Source organism: Condylura cristata, unplaced genomic scaffold (assembly GCF_000260355.1).
Source record: "Condylura cristata isolate star-nosed mole 26May11 unplaced genomic scaffold, ConCri1.0 scaffold00013, whole genome shotgun sequence".
Taxonomy (NCBI): domain Eukaryota; kingdom Metazoa; phylum Chordata; class Mammalia; order Eulipotyphla; family Talpidae; genus Condylura; species Condylura cristata.
The window spans coordinates 12,696,630-12,719,732 of record NW_004567114.1 but is presented as its reverse complement, the minus strand read 5'-3'; the positions used below and the strand labels follow the sequence as shown (position 1 = coordinate 12,719,732).

The following is a 23,103-nucleotide window of genomic DNA, read 5'->3' as shown; positions in this document are numbered from 1 at the left end:
CAAGCTCATTTTTACCACATCTGGTGGGCAAGCTCCTGGTGGAGAAAAATGAACACACAAAATCAAGCAGGGCCTATTCTCAACTGAGAACAGCTACATCAGTTGCATCTAGGCTTCTCCAGTGAGGGCTGTCCATCTGTACTTTGCTTTCTCCTATGTCCTTGAAGATAAATATGGATTATGCTTCCTGGATGTTTTCATCAGAATCATCCAGAAAAGCATGAGGACAGTTCACCCCAAGGTAAGAGACATGCCTTTTCTTCTTTCTTCTTTTTTCTTCGTCTGCTTAGTTAATTTTTTTTTTTTTTACAGATAATTCACCTCATAAAGTGACATATTTATCTGTTCCAGACATTATGGGGGAAACCGAACAGAAGCACCTTCGGTGGTTTTGCTTATTTGTTTTCTGTTTTCTGACTGCTCACAGCTCCGGAGCTGTCATCGTTGGAGAAAAGAAAGACTCTTGATCTCAACTTCTTGATCGACAAGATGTTGTCTTTATTTTTTTCCTTTGGCAACTGATACTGTCTGACGTTCTTCTTCACCCATCTGTCTTAATGCTTTCTTGTTTTGCAAGAAAAGAGAAAAATTTGAAAACCTTACAAAGTGATATTATTGCTCTAACAGGACAAAGTCAAAAGAAAATTCTTAATTGATGAATATCTGAAGGACCTAGACAGTTCAAATAGTATGTTAAAGTAATTTATAATTTCATTACAAAAAAATAGGTTTATCAATACAATGATATATTTCCTTAATCCATACTAAATAACTATACCATGGGTTTTTAATATATTTTTAAAAATCCTTTGGCAAAGGAATCTGGTAAACAGAGAATTTATCACAGAGAACAAATTTATTTTTCTGTCTGGGTTGATTCATAGACTTTTAAAAAATTTAATTTTTTTCCTTTTTTTAAAATACACTAGAATGGAAAGAATATGTCACTCTGTGTTTTGTTCATTTTACTTTTGAGTTATTTGGATCACATGGGTTGATTTGATGAGACTACAACTGAAGAAGCCAAAAACCACAGTAATAATTGTTTAGACTTGAATTTTTGTTAAACTCTTTCTAATATTCATATTATTTATCACTCTAAAGTAACTCAAGTTCTATTTATCGGTGATGTAAGATGATATGTAACACTACTTTTACCAAGGTTAAATATTTATAGATGCTGCTATTGACATTCTTAGGCTTCAAAAAAATTATTTAAGCACAGGTTACATTTAATATAATTCAATTTTTGAGAGTATAATTAAAAAAAATTTTAGTAAGTATACCAAGTTATGCCTCTGTCACAAGGAATCAATGTGAGCATATTTTCATAACTACAATGGGACCCTTCATGTACGTTTACTATGAATAAATCCCCAATCCCCATTTCTACTCACTGCTCCAGTTCTCTTGTCCCTGGCAACTACTTAAAAACTTTCCCTTTTCAGGGCATTTGTATATATTCAATCATACAATGTAGGATCCCTTGTGTCTGGTTTCTTTCATTTAGCAAAATGCTTTGGGGTTTATTCATGTTTTATTACGGACCCATAGATCACTCCTCTTTATTGCCAAATGGTCTTCTATCGTGTGGCTATGCCCATCCTGTCTGTCTGCTCACCAGCTGATGGACACTGAGGTGGTTTTCAGTTTGGGGCTATTATGAAAATGCTGCTAAGAACATTTGTGTGGAAGGGTTCATGAGGACATGAGTTTATATCTTTCCTGGGTAGATATACCTAATTGTGGAATTATTGGGCCGGCCATAAGTCAGATTTATGTATAACATTTTAAGTAACTTTCACACGAAAGTGTTTATCAAATAGCCATACTATTTCAGTGTCACATCATCAGTGTGTGTATAAGGGTTTCCATTTCTCTATTTTCTCATCAACACCATCTATTGTCTTCTTGGTGATAGCCGTTCTAGTGAGTGAATGGTGAAATCTCATTGTGGTTTTTGCAAAGCTTCTGCCCAGGTCAGACATGTGAGGAATAAAAGAATCTGGTATTTAGAAAAAAAATTAAATATCTTGGGTTCTCTCCATAGTGATGAAAAACAAAATTTGCAGCAGATGAGAGGGTGAAATATGTACTAAGCTGAACTCTGGGGAGGCTGCTGAGACCAACACACACTATTGGGATTATCATTGGCTCTATGACCTCTGGTACATGGATGTAGCATGGGGAGCTTTTGATAAAATAATTCCTTGAGTAATGCTGGGAGAGATAAAGGATTTATAAATGGAGGCACTTTTAATGTCAAATGCTTGACTTTCTACCAACTTGATCAACAATCCATATTCTTGTCTCTGCTACACTTAATGATCTAACACTACAACATTTATACAGCATGAAATTGAAAGGAAACCCCACTATAAAAATATGAAAATGCAGTGGCATGCTTAGAAATAAAGTAAATAAATAAGTACATAATCCAAGAATGGAACGATTTGGTTCTTTCTGTGGATTAACAGTATTTGAGGTTCACTGGGCATCTCTTCAAAATGTGAAGGGAAATGGGAAGGACTTTCAAATTCAAGGTCTTAATGACTTCTTCAGGGAAAAGCGGTCCATGACCTTTGTCAGCCTATGAAATGGAACATGATCCATAGCAGCCCTTCAGTTCTTACAAAAGAAAATGTAATTCTTGCCTCTGTACTAAAAAATCAAATGCTGATTAACTCACACCCATGGTAAAAGCCTCTCTAGACTATTTGTAAAATAGTGAACATAATGACAAGTTGAGACAGAAGAGCAGAGACACTATCTGTGAGGACCTATCATTTTACAATTGTTATGATCAAGTTTTTCTTTTAGTTTGATTTGCCAAGATTGTTTCAAGTAGATAAGAGGAAAATGAGAAATCCATGCTGTTCTAACCGAGTAAGCAAATGAGATCAGCAAATCCAGAAAACTCAAACATTAAAATAATTCAACAATGAGATAAAAATCAAAATAGGAGAATCACTTGAAAAACTTTTGCTATTCTATTAGCTATACACGGAACTGTGAACAAAAATTGGCCAATAGCAATTTATATGATTTTTTTAATGATACAATATGAAAAACAAATGAAGAATTTCCTAGTTTGTGAATTTATTTCTTTTGAATTTCAAAACTCCATAGCAGAATGGAATCTGATGAGTAACTGTGAAGAATAACTGTGAAGAGTAACTCTGTAAAAACTTGGTGGCTCAGGAGGTTAAAACCAGCACTATGAAGCTAGGCACAGAAGCTAGCTGCTTCAGCATGAGTTAGATCCCTGACCAGGAAGGTGACACATGACACAGCAGTCCTCTCCTGGGACCCTCCTGCTCTCTTCAGCAGTGTATCTTAGTCAATCTGCCTGTTCTGCTCCCCACTCTGTCTCTGGTGAGTGCTCTCACTCCCCATCTCTGGCCTGTACCCTAGTTCTGTATGCATAAATAAATAAATCTTTAAGAAAAAACTAAATAGGTTAGCTCTTCTGAGGTATTATGTAAAATCAAGGCACCAAAAAACAAAAGCAACATCAGCAGAGCCTCCTGGCTGAGGGTAATAGAGATTGAATTATGTATCTCATTCCATTTTGTTATGTAAGGTAGTAAAATATGTAAACAATGATATACAGTATATAATGATCTATTTTTATTCTACAGTGGGAAATACCTCATCTCACTCTTTGTATCTACCCTTTAAGTAGTTTTTTGGCTTTCTTTCTTTCTTTCTTTCTTTTGAATGAAAGGCAAACAGATTTTGTGCAGTTAACTGATTTTTGTGATAAAATAGTGGAAATTTGAGCGACCATATTCCAAGTTCAAGTTTAGGACTCTTGTAACTAGTCAAAATGTAGTAGATACAATATTTGTTCCTGTAACAAGAGTCAAACTCAAACTCTCAGACTTTCTAAAGAAAGCAACTTTATTTTTTTGTTCTCGTACGTCAAGAGACAATGGAAAGTGCATGTGTGTGTGTGTGTATGTGTGTTTGTGGTAGTGGGAAGTTACATGTACACACACATATATAATTTAATTCAGAGTCTTATGATGTACTCAGTTAAGTATGTTTTCTTGGATTAAACACCTTCCCCTCCACAGTCTGGTATAAAAGACCCAGTCACATTCTCTACAATGAGGGCATCCACTATTAATCAGTCCCAAGGTAAAACTTTCTCATCTCTTCACAAAACAGCTCACACTTTTAGATCACCAACATCCTTCCTAAAAAGTCATTTCTCTCACTTATTCTTTTCCGGGGCTATAGGAAAATGTTTGCTTCAAATTCCTGCCAGCTTCCCTTTGGAACAGAAAGACACTACTTAACAAATGGTAGGTTAGTGTACAAGGAAATCTCGGTGCTTTAATGTGCTTTTGTTTCTTGTTAGTTTATACCTTTCGGTTCATGCATAATTGTAGCTCACATGGAAGACAAAGAAAGCAAGTTTTGAGGCATGGATAGTCATGTAACTACTTCCACACTGATTATCTAGTTTGGGGTGCAAGCAGTTTCCATCAGACAGGAGATTCCAATTGGTGCCTGAAAATGCTGTCTGCAGAAAATTGGGCATAAAAGCAATACCACAAAGCCCCTGTAATATCAGTAAAAGAAATTCGTTATCTCTTAGATAAGCTCTTCCATTCACAGAGAATGTCTTAGGGTGCTGAAGTACTTTGTATATACCTAAACTCAAGGTCTGTACCTAGTGAGTGTAAAGTTCTATGCCTCTAGCTGAGAGATTTGACAGGATGTGATCTGAGCCTATCAATCAAAGACCTGCTACATGTACATTTTCTACAAATGTTTGTTTGCGAATGAATGAGCCATTTACTGTAAAAGGGTATTTACAAATCCACACACATTTCAGTGTCACAGATTCCCATGAATTCAGTCACACTCTTAAAAGGGGTGTCATAGAGTATTTTATATACACAAGAGACATTAACAGCCACGCCTCCACCATGGATGCATCCACCATGGATGCTGCTCATGGATTTCCTGGCTTACTTAATCGCAGAAGTAAGGCTGTGTGTCTCTCTACCTGCCAGAGAATGTATTCATAAAGTCAATTATCATGTTTTGGGCATCTATCTAAGGAATACAATAGAAAAAGCAATTCAATTCTTTGAGAATTTAGATCTAGACAACAGTCAAATGTAGGGATAGCTAATGCTACTTCCATGGAGAATTAAATGAATACCAGATTGGCAAAAACCCATGAAAATGGGAAGGGCTACGTGGTCATGGCTGCCATCATTTTGTGGGAGAAGTTAAGAGTTTTGAACCAATGGATGTTGCAATGAGAATTGTAAAGGAAAAGGGACAGTCAGAAAACAGTCATCAGTATTTGGACAGTGATTAGGTTAGGAGATCATAAAATGTGGAGTATTTCTTTTTGAAGATTTATTTATTTATGCAGACAAGAACTGGGGTACAGACCAGAAGTACAGGGGGTGAGAGGACTCTCCTGACACAGACTGGATCACAAAACAGGCAGATTGACTGAAATACACTGCTGAAGAGAACAGTGGGAGAGGTCTGATGTACCATGTGGGTTAACTCCTGGGGCTCTGGGTCAAATTCGTGCTATAGTGCCTGGTGACAGCTTCATAATGCTGAGACTTAATCTTTTGCACTACCAGGGAGGCCCCTTACCTTGCTCATTTTGAAGTTCTAAATCCTGAGAGCTACCTGAACTCAGTAACTCACTTCCAAAGACCAGAGCATCGATCTGACATGAATCCCAGCACATGATACCTTGCGGGGTGGTGCTGGTGGAGGGCCGGCATGCGGATCCATATACTTCCTGTGGTGATGTGTTGAGATCGGCTCCCACCTCCATAGTTTCGTTCCCCAAGCTCCTAATTAGGGACTAACCGTGAGAAAATATCAAACAGGTCAAAGTGGAGAGATATTCCATGAACTGACCACTGCCTCTTAACTCTCCTGGGCCATGGAAAACAAGAACTTCTGAGAACTGTTAGAGAGCACAGGCAACAGATGAATAGCAACACGGCATCCTACATGTGACCCTACATGGGTCCTGAAACAGAAGAGGACATCAGTGGGGAAGCTGATGAAACAGGAGTCAAGACTGCAGCTTAGTTAGTGAGCAGAACTGGTTTCTTAGTTTCAAGAAATGTTCCAGTATATCGCAGGATGATAACGAGAGGAAACTGACCAGGGCGTTAGATTAGTATAATTTTCCTGGGTTTTGAAGGCTGGCACTGCTTAATGTGATGATAGGCTAAATGGTAGCAACAAATTTCTAAAGCACTTTTTCTACACTGACTGAGGATGTGACAATATTGTGAGACTAATAGAACAGGCATTCACATGGACATCTTATACATGAGACCAGAGTGGTCTGCAACTGAAATTAACCTCAAATCAAACATTTTAGTTCTCTGGGGTTTCAACCACAAACTTGCGAATATAAATCCTGTGTTATTTTTACTTTCCCTAAGTATTACAAAGACATTTCAAGGGGTATGGACATTTGGAGTTGGGGAGTGGCACAAGAAACACAGAGAGGGAGACTAAAGGCTTTGAGATGGCAGTGAGATTTCAAAGGCTAGAACCACCCCACTGCAAACTGCAGTTCTAAGAAAAACCAATGAGCCCGCATTTTATGCTTACAGGTTTTTTTTTTTAATTTCTTTGCTACTTAGAGTATCAGTGAACTTCTCAATAAAAATAGAGTAACCCAATTATCACAGTTGTTTATATGCAAAATTCTTACACCTAGGGACCCCTCAGCCACTTTTCCTATTTTTTGCTCCCTGTAGCCTCCATCAATGTTTCTGAATCTGGGTGTTAGCTTATGCAGATAATACATTTGTTAAAGTGATGCTGTCTGTGCATTTAATGTACTCATTTTCCATACTCAACGCGTGGTTAGAATGATGGTGTCAGTAGCCTTTAGTGGGGGACCACTCCATATGACACTATTTTCTTATAATGTTAAAACAGCAATAGTATCAGGACAAATTCTGGACATCTGCAACCTCCCCTCTCCCTTCTTCAGCCTCCTTCATTTTCTGGGAACACAAATCAGAATAAAACCGGCACAGGCTTCTATTTTGTCTTTAAATAAGCATATGTTCTTTTTTTAATAATCTTTTTTATATATAATAGTTTATTTTTACAACATTTTGTGCCTTTTTCCATCTCAGTTGTAATCCCCTGGGCTTCGCTATCACCAGATCACCCCTGTGCTATCACCATAGACCCGTGCACACCCCCACCCCATATTTGATCCCATTCCCCATTCCATCCCACATAAAATGTCTCTCGTATATAGTTGTTCATTATTATTATTATTATTCCCCACCCCCACCCCGCCCTTTATGCTCCTGCTATGCGTGGAACCACACGATTTTTTTCTTTTTCTTTCTGGTTTAAATAAACATACATTCTTAAAGATGAAATAATTATATTGTCTCGGCCCAAGGTTGCAAAGGTAGCACCTCTGTGGATGCTTAAGAGCACTTCCACACACGAAGATGGACGTTTAAAAGCCGGCAGCGTAGAGGAGTATTTCTCCTAAAATGTGATCCTCCCGGTTTCTGCACGCGGAGTTCTCCCTATGCTCTACTGCCACCTTGGCAAACCAGACGGATTTACAGCGGAATTCTGCTCCGCGTTCCTGCTGCCTCTGCGGGCTGCCGCGCTCTGGGAGGCGTTTGGAAAGGTGATCACTGATCGCAGTGGCTGGGGAATGGAGCAGAGAGATACTACAACTATCCGGTAGCAAAAGACCGGATCTCTTTCAAAGATCACTCAGTTTCTGCGGGATCCACCTGTTACTCTCTGAACGCTGTTTAAACCCACGGCTTTCGCCCGGAATGGAGACAGAGAGAGAAGGAACACAATAAGGACGTCGGTCTGCGCTCGGGGCGATTTCTGGCTCACTGGGATGTGAGGGCGACAGCAGACGCGCTGTGAGAATTTTCTCTTGTCGAACCTTCCATTCCGCAGCCACCGCATAATTCGCTTCCAACTCCAGTTAACTACTCAGGAGTCCAGAGAAGTTGTTTACAAAATGCAAAGCACCTGGGTGGCCAAGGCGGAAGCAATTATAGTCTCTCTCTTTTTTACCACTTCGAAAGAAGCTGGGGCAATATTACCAATATATAACCTAGGCGCTAAAAGCTGAACTGCTGCTCTCAGAGCTGGGATTCAGATATATTTTTCTGCCTTGTCATCCCGTCGTTCTTGTGTGTGTGTGTTATTCCTGCTTATTCTATTCTAAAGCAAGAAAACGTTCTCTTCCTCCTCCCCTCCCTCCGGACACCTCCCCTTCTCCCCCTCCTCCCCCTTTCAACTCGCCTCTTGCTTTCCAGATTCTCAACACCCAACACCCCCACCCACTCCGTCTTCCGGTGTCCTAGTCTCATTTCAATGTGTGGTCATTCGACTTTTGTAGGCGCTGGGGTGGGTGGGAGTATTCCTTGCGGTTTCATTTAAATGAGGCGTGGTGGGTGCCCGCCACAATCCGTCTCGCACACGCAAAACCAGTTAAAAACTGGAGTTAGTATGAGCCGAGAGTCCCACATCTTCAAAGTAGCGCTAGGAAAGGAAATCATACCGGGGGCGGGGAGGGGGCAGAAATAAAGGAGTCAAACCCAACTTCACTGGCAACTTCAATAAATCCGGTAACTGGAGGCAAAAAATAGATTCCGAGGGCCGGGTCTGGTCCGGATGAAACGCTAGGGCTCCTTGGCTGCGGGAGCCCGGCGCTGGAAGCCTGCCACTGGCGTCCTGCCACGCGAGTGGCCCAGACAGCAACACGCCCACTGGAAACGCACGTGAACAAAGCTCTGGCCCCGGGAGCCGCCGCCTGCGGTTTCCTAGTCGATTCCAGCTTCTCCAGGGAGAGCAGAGCGCACACAGGGTTAAATGAGTTCCCTCCCCAGTAGGAGGGAAGCGGGGAGGGGAAAAGCGGCTCTCTGTCGCGGGCTGGGTACCTAGTAGTTAGTAGTACGTTCAAAACCTGTCGCCGTCACTTGCGAGTTTGGCGAACCCCATTGTCGCCGCGGAGGAGAGAGCGCTCCGCACTAACAGCAGAGGCTTCCACCTCGGCGCCCCGACGCAGCGCTGCTCCCGCCCGGGGTGCGTCTCTGACTCGGTTTCGGGAGTCCAGCAGCAGCCAGGCGCCCACCGCCGTGTCCACCCAGCTCCGGACCAGGTTGGCAGTTCTCAACGATGGGCAGGAGGGACCTTGGCAGCGACCCCTAAGACAATACCATGCCCCGGGAGCTCCGCAGCTGCCGCGCCAGGTTCTTCCCTTTCCACCTTCCGGACCCCGTCGGATTCGGATGAGCACGCTTGGTGGAGACGCGGCCTCCAGGTAAAGGGACTGAGGTGCCAGGGGGAGTTTCCTGTAGCCGCACGAGCTGCCGCTACGCGGGCCCCACGCGCTCTCTTGGTGGGGGTAAAAGGGTTGTCAATCAGGCGGGTGGTTTAAGCTTTATCTTTTATCACGAGAGAGAACAGGCGGTTTAGCAATCCCTGGACTTGACGAAGATCTATTCGTAGGTCGAATCCACCTCCTCTAGGGATTTTTGGAGTTGAACTCCGGGTGAAGGCCAAATTTGCTACTCTGCTGGGGGTGTGGATCCTAAAATTAGGGGTTCTGGAGCCTCCAACCTTGCTGGCTTCCAGCCTCTCACTTCCCAGAATGAATCTGTTAACTTCTCAGAGTAGCGCCCCCCATTTTCCCACCCCCACGCTCTCTCCATCTGCTGTTAATGTCATTAGCCCTGTTACCGAGTGGTCGCGTCTAAAGTCACCAGCTCAGCCCTCGTCCGCAAGCGGGATTGGTTAGTGATTAAAATGAGGACAATGCCAGTTCGTTCCCCGCGGAGGTGAGGGACTGGGTTGCTTTCCCCCACACCGAGTCCCCCTCAGTCTCGCTGGTCCTCGGTGGTCAGGCACTGAATTCAGCGAGCGCGTCTTCCCTGCGCGCCAGTGGGGGCGATGGAGGCGCGGGAGTACTCGGAACTGAAGTTGGGGCTGCTTTTCCTGCGCCGCGTGCGTGGGACGCGGGAAAGGGCGGGCAGCCGCCTCCGCCCCAACCCGTGGCTTTAAGTGCGGGGATAAGTCAGTAAAGAGGGCTGGAGAAGAGCCCCTCCAACGGCCACCGCGCTCCCGCGAGGGCTCGAAATGGCCTGGAAAGATCCCTCCGCCGCGCTGACCAGTCCGGGGCTCGCTCCCGCCGCTTTCAGCGCTGGCGCGGTCACTTCTCATTTACCATCGGCCTCAAGATCAAGGTTGTCAGTTGAGGTCGGGACACTAACCAGGGAAAGGAAGCCAGGGGTTGGGGGAGAGGGTGAGTGGGACGGGCTGGACCCCTACTGGATGCTGGGGAAACTCCTGGAGCGCGTGGTGTTTAGCTGGAGGCAGCTGATGGTGGACACGGAGGCCACCACTGCTGTGGTCGCTGGCGCTCTGCTCCCGGAGCCTCCCAGCAAGATGGCACTCACAGTCCCGGTGCGATTAACTCCCAGCCCTGCCCCCTCCTCCTTTGCGCATTTATTAGTCACATGCTAATTAGGGGAGAAGAGCAGCAAAGTACCTATAAGTGAAAGCATTTTCCTAATCATCTTTGCATAGCGCAACAGGAACTGCGACCCACGCACATGAACTCGGGTCGTGTGTGTGTGTGCGCGCGTGTGAACGCGTGTGCCAGCGTGCGTCTAGGCGTGCGTCTGGGTGGATCCGTGCGTGGTTTGTGTTTGGGAGGCAAATTGGGCGTTTCTCCAAGTCTCCTTAACACGATTTAGGCGCTCAAAAACGTGAAGGCGGTAGACACAACAGGGATGCGAAGGAAATAAAAACAATTGAGGAAGTGGTGCCAAGCGATTCAGGCTTTGAACCGAGAATGGCAAAAGCGGTCGCGGCTGGGGAGCGTCCGGAAATCATCCGGAGCTGAGCCAATGGTGGGCACCGCCCCTGCTCTAAGCCTCAGTCGCTAAAGCCCAGCGAATCCCTAGAGAGTCGGTCCTGAGCTACTTTTAATCTCGCGCTCTTCTGCTTCCTTGGCCCCACCGACGGCGCGTCTCAAGCGTAGCCCAGCGCAAGGCGCGAGCTCGTTCTCCCTCTTCTGTTCAGATTCAGCCTCTCTCTAAGACTTGTTAAAACATGACAGTAATTTACTGGAGGCCGGAGGAGCAGCAATGAAACCAGGAGCGAAAACCAGTACTTTTTTTTTTGTTTGTTATTTTTTTTTTTTTTATGGGAGAGACGCATCTGGTTTTCTTATGCTACTCTATCCTTTGCAAAGAGATTGCAAAGTGGAAACATCACCCGTATACAAATGAGACTTTATCTGTCAAGCCTATTTCCTAAATCTGAATCTGGATTTGGGCGTCTGCTGTCATCTTTGGGGAAAGTGAACCTTGCTTATTCCAGCGGCCACGATGAAGGGAGAAAATGCAGTGTTTAACATAATGCAACTTTAAACTTCGGGTTATTTCCCCAGTTACCGTTCATTTAAAGCTCTGGCATCAGGGAAGGGGTGCTGGGCGGTGGGGGGGGGCACTCACCCCGGTTGCCTGCATTTACAATAACGCCATCTTGGTTGAGAGACGTTATATTTTTACCCTCTAATCTTAGGTTTCGATCATTTTTCAGTGTCTAAATAACAGGCCCTCTAACTGGCAAGAACAACATCGGGTGGGCAGGGGAAAAGTCGACTTTCGGTGCTTGGATGGTGGTGTTCTCCCTAGGAGTTGGGAGTTGGGGCGGTACAGGGTGGAAAGGAAAAGTCACGGCCTGGGCGGCATCGTGGTGTAGGAGCTCTGAGCTCGGCAAGTCTTCAGGAACGACAGGGTTAAAAGCCGAGACTGACTTTGCCTCTTGGAAAGCTTTGGGTTGCAGCCGCGCCTCCCGAGCATTCTTTAAACCAGAAATGTGGGAGGGACTCCGAGAGGGAGGGAGTGAGGGAGGGAGGGAGAGAAAGAGGGCTTGAGGAGGGGAGCGCGCCAGAGCGAGAGGGACTGAGGGAGAGGAGGAGCGCGGGAGCGGCGGGGGCGATCCAGCGAATTCATTACTGTAAACATCCCCGGGGGTGTCAGGGGGTGGGGGTGGGGGCCTTGGCGCCTACATTAGCCTGGCCGCGGAGGACCGAGGCAGCAGTGTGGTCGGAGCAGCCTGTGGACCCACGCCGGGTGGGCGCAGCACTTGGAGCGAGCCCCGCGCCGCCCCCGCGCAGCCAGCGCTGCGCCCCGCGCCGGCTTCCGCGCAGTCTGGGGGCCCCGGGCTTCCGAGTCGCTCCCGCGCGCTCTCCAGCCGCCCCCCGGGTTCTCGGAGTCTGAGGCGCCGGGGCGCTGCGGGGCCGCTCTCCGCCGCCTTCCCCTGTCGCCCGCCTTTCGGGACTCGTCGGCTGGGCCGAGGCGGAGAGGGGGAGGCAGCGGAGAAGAAGCTGGGGTTGCGGCGGCCAGAGCTCAGAGAAAGTGGCATGCCCGAGCCCTGGAGGCGGAGGTGGCTGAGGAAGGGGGAAGACGATGCCGCGGCTCCGTAGGGGAGGAAGGCGAGAGCGAGCCAGGCGAGCGGGGCGCCCGGGCGCTGGCCGGCTGCGGGGAGGCGCGCGCCGCTCTGAAGCTCTGGTGTCCGCACCCCCGCTCCCCGACGCTGCGGGCGACCGGGCCCGGCTTCTGCAGCCGTCGCCGCCGCCGCCACCCGGAGGACCCAGCAAAAGTTTGGATCTGGGGGAGGACGCGGCGCTGAGCGGCTTTACCACCAGGGCTGGAAGGAAACCTCGAGAACCTTCGCAGGTAACGCGCACCCCCAACCTCCCGTGCCCCCTGGCTGGTATCCCGCTCCCCCGCTCCCCACCAGCCGCTTTTTCTCTACCGGTCAAATCTGGCTGGAAGTGAGAGTTCCTGGAGAAGTTCAAGTTCCCAGGGATGGGCTCCTAGACCTGGAAGATCCGCTTTGGGTGAGGGACCCGTGGCGCTGCCCTGACCTGGGGTAGGCAGCTGTGTGGAGAGGCGGCTCTCCTCCGGGAATGGAGGAGAACCCTTGGCCCCAGCCGCTGTCTCATCCTGTAGATCTTTGGATATTTGGAATACGGATTGAGAGGCTTTCAATATTCCCCAATCCAGGGACGTGATGCATGGATTTCACTCACTCCCACCTCACCCTCTCACTTTCTTACCCTTATTTAGCATCTTTAAAAAATGGTATGCGCCCACTCCCATTACATTAAGCTGGTCCAATCTGTGTGTGTGCGCCTGCGTGTGTAAATTTCAAGCAAAGGGGAAAAAATATCCTTCTCCCCTTTTGACATCTCCAGAATCTTCCCTCCCTCTGTTCACCTTCTGGCTTCATAAAATAGGAACTTTGGAAGTGGCAATTTGATTGAAAGATGAGATGAAAGCCTTAACCAGTGTGTGTGTGTGTGTGTGTGTGTGTGTGTGTGTTTGTGTGTGTGTCAGGGTGGGGGGTAGTTAGCGCTGTTGTGGAGATGCTCCTTTTTTCTTAGGTGGCCTGATGCACCATGATTCCTCGGTGTGGGGGATTGGTGTGTACAGAATCAGAGACTAGGGCAGAGGAGAGAGGATGGTCAGGTTTCTGGAACGGCAGCCTCACTTAAGCTAACTAAGAAAATAGCCTCAGCTTTTCACTCTTGACTGCGAAAAGATTCCAGCCCTAACTCACCGTCCTCCACTCCCTCCCCCCCCCAGAGGAGTTTGAGTTTTGAAGCAGCTCAACCTTTGCTGCTGCTATCATCTTTATTATCATTATTTATTCACCTGAACACTCATCTTGCCTTCTCTGTAAATGGAAATCAGTCACCAAAAGCTTTTGATTGATTTTAGTGGAGGGAATCTCTTGTAAAGCTTACAGTAAGCTAATCAAGTGCAAGGCACAAATCCGTGTAAATGCTAGCGCTGGAGTGCAAGGTACTGATTAGATTTCTTTACATGCTGCATTTGCTATGCAAAGCTTCTTCCAAATGGGAGCTTTTGCTCCCCACTCAGCTGGGAGGCTCTTTAATCACACAAGGTTTCAGGGAGCTTTCTTCGGGGCATGTCCACTCACTCACAGGCTTATTGCTAAATTTATTATGTCTAACTTCTTCCCACCAAAAGCTAATATGAAGGTGGGCTGCCATATCGGGACCAATATTGTCTGTGGACTTAAGCAGTAGGATCTTATTAAATCTCCAGTGAAAGGATCCCCTAAACATTTTGAGGCAAATAGAATGCAGGTTGGCATTTGTCCAGGGATATATTTGGTTGTTGCAGTATGAATGCAAATTTCAGTTCAGTATCACAACTGTTAGAACTGGACATTTTTTTTTAAACATCTTTAAGCAACATAAGCTGGATGTGTGATCCACAGGCCACATATTAGAAGAGAATACATTTTGGAGAAATAGACATACCATGAAAAGTTGCTTAAATTTCCCCTCAGTGTCATTGATTCCCCTAAAAACAACTTTTCTTCCTCTTTGTCTCAAAAGCCTCAAACACAATTGGGTTAAATCATTTAAGGATATTTAATAATCAAGGATGACAGTGCAACACAAGCTGTCATGTTGAGTTGCAAAAATCTGTGGCTGGAGAAGGTTGGAAGATGAAATTTTAAGCATTATTCCATGTCTCTGCCAGTAGGTACAAGAAATTGTAAAAGGAATTGGGTGAGCTATACTGTAGCAGAACCTATTACAAACCTAGCCTAGATGGAATGCTGGTTAAAAAATAAATGCCCGTCTTAACAATTCCTTGCAGTTTTAGAAATTCCAGGGGATGATTTGAACACAAGAAAGTAGATTCCTGCAGTAAGGCCTTAGGGCCCAGGAGGCAATGATGGTGGTATTTGTGGGTTAGGTGTCAGATGATGTGATGTGCTCCCAGCTTGACTTGAACCTAACTGGGTCTCTCGGGAATCCTCCTGGATGCCTATTACATTTCTATTCTGATCACTGGAGAGTTTGATTTAGGATTTTAACACAACTCCCCAAAGCAACCTTCAGTCTTTCCAGTTTGAAGCTGTGGTTTCAAGAAAGTCTCAAGTACCTTCGGTTCAGAAGCTTTATTCTGGAGAGACACAGTATGAGCATCTGAACTTCAGCGCGGGCTCCACAAGGAAGAATTGCTTCTGCGTTCAGATCTCCTGTGTCTGAAATTACAAAGCAGCCTGGAGCAGCTCTTGGTTATTGCTCTCTGTTTAGAAGACTCAGAAAAGGTTAAGGTGATGCAATTTTATTTCTATTCATGTCAGACTTTTCTGGATAATCATCTTTGGTATCTTTAATTTCAATACAAGTTCATTTTTCAGTAGATTACTTTAATAACTTTGTGGTTTCTGCCACAGTGATTCAAATTCAGTCCATTAGTGACCTCTATCTGTGAGAAGTGAATACTCATTGGTTTTCTTTTCATCAGCATCTACAGATTATAGGAGACTGGGGGTGGGGGGCTATGGTTCTGTATTTCTTTCTGAATATTTAGATTTTCAGATTTAATTTTCCTAATTCACAGTTCAATATGAGTAAAAATATTTAGCAGTAATAAAAATGCTTAAGGCTAGTAGGCTACTAAATGATTATGCCATAGACTAGACCATCGACAATATAATCAACATCATTAAAATACCAGTGCTGTTCGCTGCCGATTAAAGGAATGGATAGCCAAATAGAGGAATAGTTTGAGACTCATACTGCTACTGAATGGAAAAGAAACCTTATGACCCCTAAGTGATTACATAATAAGGGAAAGCGCAGAACATATATGTGGTGACTTGAATTCACAGTAGCAGCATGTGGGCACCTTTGTATTCCACTGTGTTTCTTCCGTCAACCTAGGGTACAGATCAAGGATAACATGGGGTGCAAGAAGGGTGCATATAAACAGATGGGTTTTCAGGGGACTTTTAAAATCTGATTCCTAATCCAGCTTTGTCTTTTGAGGGTTTTGAAATTGAAATTTCAAATTTAGTTGATTATTCTAAATGGTAATTGAAGACAAAGTTTACTGAATTTCTTAGGGTAGACACCATAATCTGACATTTTCCAGATGGTTCGTAATGTAGTGCTACTTGGGGATATGAAATTTTTAGGAGGTTTTCTTTCTTTTCCCTTGGGTAGGTTTTACTCCAAAGACATTTTTAAAGGCTGATCATGATTATTATTATTAAATAACTATTAGAAGACCTCAGCCAACTTTCCTATTTTCCCTCACCCTCCAAATTGCTTTACCTCTCTTCGGGGAAATTTTGTTTTTCTTCTAAAATTACATATTGGGTTAGAGACAAGACTGCCAGTATCTTTGTAGTCCTTCTCAGTTTGTGGATCGGTTGTAGTATCTGTTATAATAAAGCACACACACTCACGTACACATATCAAGAGCCACTTGAGACACAGATTCTTGTCAAGGTTTTATATATGTTCCTTTTTAAAGAACTATGACACAATTATTGTAATAAAAATATCTTGTGTTCAACGAATACAGAGACTTATTTCAGTCGCGTGGAACAGTAAAACTCTGTATTAACAAAATAATCAGTGGTATTTTCAGGACATGGTCAAAATCTGTTAGAACCTTCATGGTTCTTTTTTTTTTTTTCTTTCCCCTTGGCAAATTTCACATCTACTGGTCTTTTTGGTTTCCTTTGATTCCTTCTACTGTGCCTCTTTGAAGTGATTCAGAATTAAACAGTAGCTACTTTTTTAGGGAAATTCATCATGTTATGTTCAGGATTCCAGAAGAGTTAATGATGCAGAAAAAGTCCTGTAAAACATCTTTCTAAAAGAAGTCCTTCTCTTCCAGACTTCCCACTTACTGGCCTCCTGTACCATTTGCAGTGAATTGGAACTCCGTTATTTATTTATTTTGCAAATGCCACCTTTAACTTAATTTAATGTGGGCTATATTGCTGCAGCAGCAAGCTGAACCATGTGTCCTGAGTCGCTCTAACAAATGCGTGTCATTTTCACAGATCTCTAATAAGAAAGGTCAAATAAAATATCCTTCTATAATTTGGGGAGCCGAAAGGCCACATTCATGAGTCTCAAACACTGGCCAGTTATTCTGTTGATACTTAATAAGGGCACACATTTTCTGGCAGGTTCGTGATTACAGGCTTCAGCTATTTTCTGAAGCCTCCAAGACATAAACTTTGGGTGCTGGTCCCCTAAATTAGTACTCATTAGAACTGAGTGGTGTTTCTCACTTTCAGAGAACATTCACAAAACAAGCAAAGGAGCCTCTGTTCCTCTCTGTCACAAGTGACGTATCTTTTTTTTTTTTTTTTTTAGACCCTTCTATTAGTGTTTTCAAGGTACCCATAAAAGAATCTTCCATTTTTGAAAAGCAGGGGGCTTTGGGATCGAAACTTACTCAAAAAGATCAGGTCCCAGAATTCCTAATTGGACCTTGACACACTGATCCCTCCTTCACCAGGGAACTTAAGGAAAGTGGCTCCTAAGTTCAGTTCACAAATGTATTGTCCACTGGAGTCATCAGAGGTCATAGGCTGGATGGAAAACATTACACTCACCCAGGCCTGAAATAGGTCCATGTGCTGGTGTCACTCCCATCTCCAGCTGCCCAGGGGCGTCACTCTCCTGAATATCCAGTGTCAAAATAGCCTCTGTGAGAATTTCCTCTCCCACTTTGCTCTAGAGCTTGGACTCACACGTTTTGAAGAAGGTAATAACGCAGAGTTGCAACATGCCTCCCGGATCCCAAAGAGAAGGTGGAGGTAGGGCGGCAGCCTGGATAAACAGTTGTCATAGAGATGCCAAGAAATTCTGTTTGGATCCTGAGAGATGACACTGACTTTAAAATACATCCGAGCCTGGTATGTCCCCCCAATTAGATTTCCCAGTTTCTCCCACATGAGGTTTACTTGATTCCTCACCATCCCCAAGCTCCTGTGAGCTGGATGGGAGCTGTGTTCCCCCCGCCCCACCTCCACCCCCTCCCTTCCACTGGGTAACTAGAGCCAGAGGAGGTCAAAGCCTATTTTAGACCTGACAAGAGTTTTCCTCTAAGCCCTCTGGCCTGATCCAAAGTGATGAACATTATCTTTTATCACATAGAAGCCAAATTAGCTAGACATGCTTTAAAAGTTTTGTTCTTTACAAACCCACCCAAAATGATCAGAAAGTCGAATTGTTTTATCCAAAGGCTAAATCTGTGGCAATTAGTAAATGTTTACTGCCTCTCCAATAATATGCCATACCTAAGTTTGCCAGTTGGGAGTGAATGTAATTTTATGATGTAGACCTCGCACATTGGGGCCTAAACTTTAGCAGTAGGAAGATTGGGAGTAAAGAAGATCTGTGTTTCTCTAAAGAAAACCTGCATTCTATGTCAGCACCTCCTCTCTTCGTTTATGACCTTGTACGAATTACTTAATCTCCTGGAGACTTAATTTCCTCTTTGCAGAGTTCAACAGGGTGCTTGTGAGGGCAGATAAGATTAATGTGTGTGAAAATACCCTGATCACAGCAGTGTTAGTCCCATAAAGAGGCATTATTTAAATTGATAACATTTATCACTGTATGACTCCATGTGCTATGGATGGGTCTAAGTTCCATAGGGGTGAGAATGGCAGCCAAGACAGAGTGTCCAACTTCCGGAAGCTTCTGCTTTTGTTGGCTCTGTGGGGTGGTGCCTGGCTGGTGAAGTGTCTGGTGGCCTCTCTGTCTTTTCTTATATTCACTTAATGGCGCCTCAGTGCCTTTTGTGAGTTTGCACTCTTTTGATGCAAGTATTCTTTTCAAGATTAGGAGTAACTAGGGTGAATTGGGTGGAAGGGCCAAGCTTTTCTTCCTTGACAGCTTGGCTTGATGTTGGAAACTGAATTTATCCCAAGTGGAATCCACTGAGGATCTTTTGGGAAGAGACCATCGATGTTCGCTGAAGGAAGGTTATTTCTCTCTTTGGCTGGATTTGTACTTTTGCCATATAAATAACCTTTTGCAACAATACATGCATGAACATCACAGATGATGATTTTAGAAAAATCTGTTTCTCAAAATAAGGCAGACTGATGCCCACAACTGTCTGTTTATTGATTTTTGATCATCCTGAGCCCATTGTCAGTAAAAGAAATGATCAGGACTTGACATAATCTCAAAGCTTGGCTCTAGTCTGGCTTTATCCATTCATTCATTAATGCATACAAGAAAACTGGGTGTAAGCCAGAGTTGGGGGGAGGCGACATCAGAGACAGAATGGTAACAGAACAGGTGAGTCTTCTGAAATACACTGTTGAAAGGGAGCGATGGACAAGACAGGAGAGGTCTGCTGTGCCGTGTGGGTCACCTCCCTGGCCAGGGATCAAACTCATGCCATTATAACTTGATAGCACTGAGACATTAACCCCTGTACCACCAGGAGGCCCCTTCATTGTTTTAGCATCTGTTAATTGATGCCTGCATAAAATGCACACCTGTGTGACGATTGTATTTATGAAATGTGTGGTTAGGTTCTGACTCAGGCAGAAGAAATACTTCTCTCAGTAGCTTGCCTACATGGCCATCTGAATGCAACACTTTCAGTTTCTGACTTGCTCTTTGGCAGAGTTCTGACCTGCTGATGGTTGGTCCTGAAGTTGTCTAGTGCTCTAGTGGTACATGATTAAGTATCCAACCACGAATGGCATTTATACCTGAAACACTCAGTCCAGTGTTTGGCATAATTAATATGAATACCTTTTGTTCTGGCAGTGCTGAAGGATATCATTATAATACTTGAAGAAAGAAACGGTTTGCTACTACTATGAAGAGTCCTGCTAATAAAGCCAGAAGCATCTGTAGGTATACACTTGGGGAGATAGCACACACCTGCACATCCATAACAGGTACAAAGGAACCCGAAGTGCGGATTTCTGGTCTACCTTGAAGCCAGGTGGTGGTGCCCATTTGGTCCATGTGTGCCTAGTATAATAGAAGAATGCCATGACCAAATTGTCTTTAATTGGAGATGATATTTTTCCAAATAGGTGTAATAACAACTTCTAAATAAAGAAAAGCACAAAATGCAACAAGGGAATATAAATTTGTAGGAATGATTTGCTACTAATAAAGGAGATATTATTTGTATTGAGGCAGAGGGTATACAACAGATGAGGAAATTTTTTCTATTCATTTAGATGGTTTTTACCACTTTCCACATTCTAGGTATGGTGGAAGACCAGAGAGGTGAACAGAGTGCAGGACACACCCACTGGGGGCTCCCAGAGATGGTGTTTGGGGGAAGGGAGACACAATTCCTAACAGATTTCTCCGTAATTGAAGACATTGTCAGTTAATTCTGATACATGTGTCAGGAATACATAGTAATTTTTTTAAATAAAAAATATTTATGCATACAAGAGCTGGGGTGCAGGCCAGAGGTGCAAGGGGTGGGAGGACTCACCAGGGACAGAGCTGGGAGTTGCACAGGTGGGTGACCTGAAACACACTGCTGAAAGGAGCAGCTGGTGAGAGGGAGAGGTCTGCTGTTCCATTTGTGTGCCTCCCTGGCCAGGGATCGAACTCGTGCTGCAATGACTTCAGATAGCTTCATAGTGCTGCAGTTTAACTCGTTGCACCACTAGGGAGGCCCCGGAATCCATAGTATTAATGAAAAGAGCAGGCCATGCTCAGGTTCTAATGCTGGCTCTAGCACTTGCTACTTTCATGTATCTGAACAAATATTTGAATGTCCCTGTCTTCTCTAATCTAAAATGGGGGGGGGGGGAGGAGCAACACTTGCCACTCAGAACATGTCTTCTGAGATTGAGATCATACAGAAGAGTCTACATCTCTAGCACACACTGAAGGCTGAACAGTCCCTACCTGTAGATCCCTCATTTTCTCTGAAATGATTCTATTCTGGTACTCTTCCCCCCTACAAATATTTTTTTCCCCTTTTCTAGAACCTCAAAGAAGACATAAGACCCTTAATCTGTTCACTAACAGGAAACATCCTCTTCTGCAAAATGAAATCTCGTCATGTAACAGCCTAACAAGGGCAGCAAAAGAAATAAACACTTCTCACCATTGTGGAAGTACCTCATAGCTGGCAGTGTGGTGTATGATGTAGGCTGAAGGTGGCGGTGGGGACAGGGAGAAGGGAAGGAGACAGAAATGAGTCTTTGTCTCAGCTCAGAGAAGCAGAAAGTGGCTGCCTGGCTCCAAACTGGCTATAGATATTTTGTGCATTGAAAGCATTGTGTTGGCAGTCGAGGGGTGCTTTTTCACCCCCAACCCCTCATCATTCACCTCCACTTCACTCATCATCCCCTCCCTTCCTTGGGTGATCGGTACCTTCAGCTTGCAACAAGTTCTGTGACTGGAGGCTAGCCCTGGGCACAGAGCCGTGGCTGTGATGTTTCTGCCCGTGTTCAGCCACATTTATTAGCATGAATCTGGGCCACTTGGGTCACATACTTCATCTCCCACTTGACTCCAGGCAGGGTCAAGAAAGTATTTCACTAACACGGGAGTTAGTGTTGTGTTTATATAATGCTTATTTTGTACCTACTGGTGATTATACCTTGCTTGTATCACAATAGGTGTTGGAATCAGAATGTGTGTTATCACTGTTGTGTGGAAATACTCCTTTTAAAAAATTATTTACAATTAACATGAGTAAAGGCGCTTCTTAGGCTTCTATGGCACAGTCTAACCATATACAGTTCTCTGTGTAGAGAAGAAAGTCATGAGTGGTGGCTTGAAACCCACATTGTCAAAGACCTTGCATATCATGATAGAAAATTTGAATGGGCTTTATCCAGAGGGATAGGGAATCCATGCAGTAGGAAAATAACCCCAAAGTTATTTTTCATGTATCATTATGATTGCATGTATACATAATGTAGTTTTTCTATTCTAATCATTGAGTTTTTTTGTTTTTGTTTTTGTTTTTTGACACTCTGTCTACTTATTGATGTAGGAATTTTATATTTAACTAGACCTTAGGTAGGCTTAAAATCTCTAAGGTCATAAGCAAAGAAGTGTTTCCTGTTATGATCACATCATATAATAGTAATATATATGCATATTTATAAATACATATAATTAATCAAATTGGAGCAGAGCAAAGAGGAACTAGAGTGTATTTTGTAAGCTGTTACCATCTTATTAAGTAGCTTCTGAACCAACATTCCACTCAACATGAAACAATAAGACCTTGTTTTGCTACTTTAGAATATGTAAGAGATTAAAATTCTTTGGGAAGTGGTTTAAAGTAATTTTGTTTTTTTTTTTTTTACCCAATAGGTAAGGAACAGTCTAATAGTGCTGACAACTTTAGAATTCAAAATTCAAGTATAATACTCTGAGTTCTAAAGGAATGCAAGGCAGATGTGTTCAACTCATGAGCTTGTCAAGAGCTTGTTAATTGGTAATTCAACAAAGGTTGACTTGCTACTTTGTTCTAGGCACCACCCCACGCTGAATTTTGTGCTGGGCATACTCTTTCAAAGAAGACCTATTCCCTGTTTATGGATTGGCCTAAATTTGCCCTGTCCCATACTTGACTCATCAATCTGAATTAATTGGAGGAACTATTAAAAATACACGTTCCTGGGCTTTTGATCTGGAGATTCTGATTTAATAAGTCTAGTTGATACTTAGGAATGTGGATTGGATGGAATTGATTTTCCTAGGGTTGGTGCTCACTGAGTTAGATACACTTGGGAGTTTTTTTTTTTTCCGACCTAGACACTTTGTGTTTTTGTAATTGACTGGTTTATAGTCACTTCTGACTTTGTGACAATAGTCATTTCTGCATATTTTGCCATATAGGCAATCGTGTTTTTTAACCCAGCTCTTCTAAGAAAGCAACTTGAGAGGGGCCAAATATAAGGGCTGGCTTCAGTCTTGATAGCCACAGAATCCTGTGTGGTCTCTCCACCCAATATCAGTATCCATAACTGCTGCCCTGTACTATTCTTAGTGTCCACCCAGCTAGTTTCCTATGAAAAAACTAGTCATGTCATATACATTAGTCACCTACTCTGTGGATTCACTATCCTTCTGGATAAAACCCTTAAATTTAAATTTGCTAGTGTGACATGCCAAATCTTTGACCATTTGGTTCTCAATCTACCATTCAGATTCTCAAGCACCCACTTTCCAGAGATACTTAGCTTTTTTCACATTGCTATCTTTTG

At 43.9% G+C, this 23,103-nt stretch overlaps 1 protein-coding gene across 3 annotated transcripts in view; it reads left to right on the top strand.

Moving 5' to 3' along the window:
* Nucleotides 1–9,285: 9,285 nt before the first annotated feature.
* FLRT2 (fibronectin leucine rich transmembrane protein 2) overlaps nucleotides 9,286–23,103 on the top strand; it is a 96,819-nt gene continuing 83,001 nt past the window's right edge. Inside the window, exon 1 of one of the 3 annotated variants that reach the window (XM_012724598.1) lies at nucleotides 9,286–9,331. The gene's annotated coding sequence lies outside the window, so the exon portion shown is untranslated. Of the gene's footprint in view, nucleotides 9,332–12,638; nucleotides 12,759–19,684; nucleotides 19,760–23,103 lie in introns of those variants that run through there. The other 2 variants (XM_012724596.1, XM_012724599.1) reach the window with 2 other exon arrangements.